The following is a 4,726-nucleotide window of genomic DNA, read 5'->3' on the forward strand; positions in this document are numbered from 1 at the left end:
AAACAGGATTAGAACTTAAGTCTTACAGCAGTAAATCCATTGCCTTTCCCAGAGCCCCAAATTGCTTCTCAGCCATTCAATTTAACAAGTGTTTTTTCCAACCTCATTACAAATGTGGCTTCATCAGGCTCTGAGGGTGACAAAAGTTCACAATATTGCTTCTGCTTCCCAAGGGCTTAGAGTTTATTTGATCAAAACTTGTGTATGTATAAAATGGCTACAGCTTGGACTGTATTCTCATGAAAATACTTCATGAAGTACTATAGAGAAAGGAGAAATAATCATGGGCTGTTCACTGGGGAAAATGTCATGGAGGAGGTCTGTGGGTGTTGACAGCTTCTCTGTAACAGATTATGTAAGCTGGGTACCTGCTCTGTGCCAGGCACTGTGCTGGGTGCCTCTCATACCTTCTCATATTTAAACCTCAACATAATCCTCTGAGTGTGTGTGTGAAGGTCATTCCGTCATGTCCGACTCTTTGCAACCCCATGGACTGTAACCTGCCAGGGCTCCCCTGTCCATAGAATTTTCCAGGCCAGAATACTGGAGTGGGTTGCCATTCCCTTCTCTAGGGGATCTTCCCAACCCAGAGATTGAACCCAGGTCTCCCACATTCCAGCCGAATTCTTTATCTTCTCAGCCACCAGGGAAGCCCATAGTCCTCGGAGGTAGGTGTCACACTCCCCACTTTACAGATGAGAACAGCAGTGCTGGGAGAGGTGGAAGGCACACTTGTCCAAGACACATGGTTGCGGGGGGCAGAGCCAACATTGAATGTAGGACACCAATGCCCCAACTCTTTTTTTTTTTTAAGAATTGTTTTTATTTAATTAATTAATTTATTTATGTTTGTGCTGGGTATTTGTTGTTGTACACTGGCTTTCTCTGGTTGTGGTGAGGGGGGACTACGCTTCCTTGCAATGTGCCGGCTTCTCATTGCTGTGGCTTCTCTTGTTATTTCTCAAGATTATTTCTCTTGTTATGGTGCATAGACTCTAGGAGCGTGGGCTTCAGTAGTTGCAGCATGTGGGCTCAGAAGTTGTGGCTCGTGGGCTTAGTTGCTCCATGGTACGTGGAATCTTCCAGGACCAGGGATTGAACCCGCGTCCCCAGCATTGACAGACGGATTCTTATCCACTGAGCCACCAGTGGTATACATGATTTTACGTTAAGTACATTTTAAAGTTTAACTTTTAAAAAACATACATAAAATTGTGTCTAGTCCCCCAAAGCAAAAAAACCTAGTTTGAGTTCCCCTCTCCCTCAACAAGTGAGCAGACCTATAGAATAGAATGGTGGGGTAGTGGGAGGGGTGGGTCTATTATGTTAATAATCTCAATTTATAAAAGAAAGTCCTGGTCCATAAAAAAATATCCTTCAGCATTGATGTAGTTATGAAAAACCAAGTAATCAATCAAACATTTTGCTAAACTTAGGAAAACAAGAGGACATTAAAGGATCAGCATCTTTTAAAGAAACCCAGTCTTTGAGGCCTAATTCTTGAGGGGCAGTTTGCTTCAAGAAGTCAAGATGCTTTGTTCCCAGAACCATTGAGGAAGGTGATCCATAAGAAAGTTCATCTTTCTGGACAAGTTTCTATAACGTTTTTATTTTTAAATTTTTGACTGTGTTGGGTCTTTGTTGCTGCTCAGGGCTTTTCTCTGGTTTTAAGGAGCGGGGGCTACTCTCTAGTTGCGGTGAATGGACTTCTCATTGCAGTGGCTTCTCTTTGGAGCCTGGGCTCGCAGGCATGTAGGCTTCAATAGTTGCGGCTCCTGGACTGTAGAGCACAGGCTCAATAGTTGTGGTGCTCGAGTTTAGTTGTTCTGAGGCATGTGGGATCTTCCTGGACCTGGGATTGAACCTGTGTCTCCTGCTTTGGCAGGTGGATTCTTTACCACTGAGCCACTAGGGAAGCCCTGGACAAGTTTCTTAAGCTATCAAATATGGTTTACATGTTCTTTCTAGAACTTTTATTTAATATACTTTTCATACATACATATTCTTGTACTCATATTATTAAAGTTTTTTCCCTAATGCCCTATGTTCCATGACAACAGTTTTGTCACATTGTAGGGGTGGGCCGGAGAAGGCAATGGCACCCCACTCCAGTACTCTTGCCTGGAAAATCCCATGGACGGAGGAGCCTGCTAGGCTGCAGTCCAGGGGGTCCTTAAGAGTCGGACACGACTGAGCAACTTCACTTTTACTTTGCACTTTCATATACTGGAGAAGGAAATGGCAACCCACTCCAGTGTTTTTGCCTGGAGAATCCCAGGGACGGCGGAGCCTGGTGGGCTGCCATCTCTGGGGTCACACAGAGTCGGACACGACTGAAGCGACTTAGCAGCAGCAGCAGCAGGAGTGGGCTAGTCCATCCTAAAGGAGACCAGTTCTGGGTGTTCATTGGAAGGACTGATGCTGCGGCTGAAACTCCAATACTTTGGCCACCTCATGTGAGGAGTTAACTCATTGGAAAAGACCCTGATGCTGGGAGGGATTAGGGGTAGGAGGAGAAGCGGACACCAGAGGATGAGATGGCTGGATGGCATCACCGACTCGATGCACATGAGTTTGGGTGAACTCTGGGAGTTGGTGATGGACAGGGAGGCCTGGCATGGTGCGATTCATGGGGTCGCAGAGAGTTGGACACAACTTGAGCGACTGAACTGAACTGAACTGAGGGGTGGGCCAACATCAGTGCTGGTTGGTACGTCCATAGCTGTTGCCAAATGTACAACTTGTTGCCAAGGTGCCAGGTTTACAGCACAGAGGAGAAAGGCTTCAGGCAATTGAGAGAGAAGTGGGTAGTATCAAACATTAGGTCACAGGACTCAAAGGAGGAAGATAAGATGCTAGAAAATCAAATGGAGGGTTGACAAACCACAACAGTTCAGTAAGGGAATTTTTATTGTGGTGAAATAAGCATAACACAAAATATGCTATATTAACCATTTTAAGTGCACAATTTAGTGGCATTAATTATTCACAATGTTGTGCAATCACTACCACTACCTATTTCCAAAACTTTCCCATTACCCCAAACAAGCACTCTGTACCCATCAAGCAGTAACTTTCCATTACTCCTCCCTCCAGCCCCTGATAAACACTAATCTTCTCTCTGTCACTATGTATCTTCTACAACCTTTGTCCTTTCCTCTGGCTTATTTCAAGGTTCACCCAGGTTGTCACATGTACCAGAACTTCATTCCTTTTAATGGCTGGATATTATTCTATGTACGTACCACATTTTGTTCATTCATCTGTTGATGGACACTTGGTTTGTTTCCACCTTTTGGCTGTTGTGAATAGTGCTGCAATAAACATTGGCATACAATACCTCTTTGAGTCCCTCTTTTCAATTCTTTTGAGTATATGCAAGAGCGAATTGCTGGTAATTATATATTTAACCTCTTGAGGAACTGCCAAATAGTTTTCCACAGAGACTGCACCATTTTACATTTACATTCTTAACAGCCATATATGAAGGTTCCAATTTCTCCACATCCTTGCCAGCAACTCTTATTTCCATTTTGGTTTTTTGTTTATTTGTTTAATAGTCATCTTTATAGGTATGAAGTGGTATTAACTGTGATTTTGCATTGCATTTCCCGATCACTAATGATGCTGAGCATTTTTAAAATTGGGTTGTTTGCCTTTTATTGGGACTTCCCTTGTGGTTCAGCTAGTAAAGAATCTGCCTGCAATGCGGGAGACTTGGGTTCGATCCCCGGGCTGGGAAGATCCCCTGGAGAAGGGAAAGGCTACCCACGCCAGTATTCTGGCCTGGAGAATTCCATGGACTATACAGTCCATGGGGTTGCAAAAGAGTTGGACACGACTGAGTGACTTTCACTTTATATAAATGTTATTGAGTCGTAGAAATTCTTATACATTTGAGATATTAAACCCTTATCAGATATATGATTTGCAAATATTTTTCTCCCATTCTGTGGGTTCCCTTTTCACTTACTTTTTTTTTAGTATTAAAAAAGTTTTACTTCAATTTTTTCCCTTAAACTTCTCTTTTCACTTACTTTATTTTAGTATTTAAAAAGTTTTACTTCAATATTTTTCCTCTTATAAACAACTCTGCAAAGTTGATATCTACCTGTCTAGCATAGCTGTTATTTAAAGGCAATATGTGGGCCACCGAGAATGTCTCCCAGACAGGAAATTCTGCTCAGAATCTTCATGCTGAGGGTGAAGGCAGGAGGAGAGGTAGAGCTCTGCTATCAATTTCCCACCCCAAATCCCCGCCCTGGGGTGAATCACTCTCTGCTAAGTCGCAACTTGTAGTTCCCAAGATTACCTGAATGTTTGGGTAGTTGGGGAGAATGCCAGGGTTTCAAGATGGCCCACATACAGCCTGATGGGCCCTCAGCCAGCACCTTCTTCCCATTCCAGCCATAGAAGTGCTAAGCTCCTGGGTGGCTGGGGCCTGCCTGGGCCCTAGGGTGGGAGGCAGCCTGTCATCCCAGTGCCCTGCCCGAGTCTCCACCAGGACTTTGTGATGTTTCCAGTCTCATGTGGTATCAGGTGCTGCTGAGGCCCAAGTCGTGACTCTAAGGCAGACAGTGAAGAGAGTCAAGCAAAGGTCTAGGACCATGACTCGGGTAGAACCTGCAGCCCTGGGCTGCCCCTACTTGTTTATTTCCAGTCTGTGGTCCCTCGTAGGGAGGGCTGGATCAAGCCTGGTGATGGCAGCCTTGGCCCTGTGGTGGGA

Source organism: Bos taurus, chromosome 3, assembly GCF_002263795.3.
Source record: "Bos taurus isolate L1 Dominette 01449 registration number 42190680 breed Hereford chromosome 3, ARS-UCD2.0, whole genome shotgun sequence".
NCBI classification, from domain to species: Eukaryota; Metazoa; Chordata; class Mammalia; order Artiodactyla; family Bovidae; genus Bos; species Bos taurus.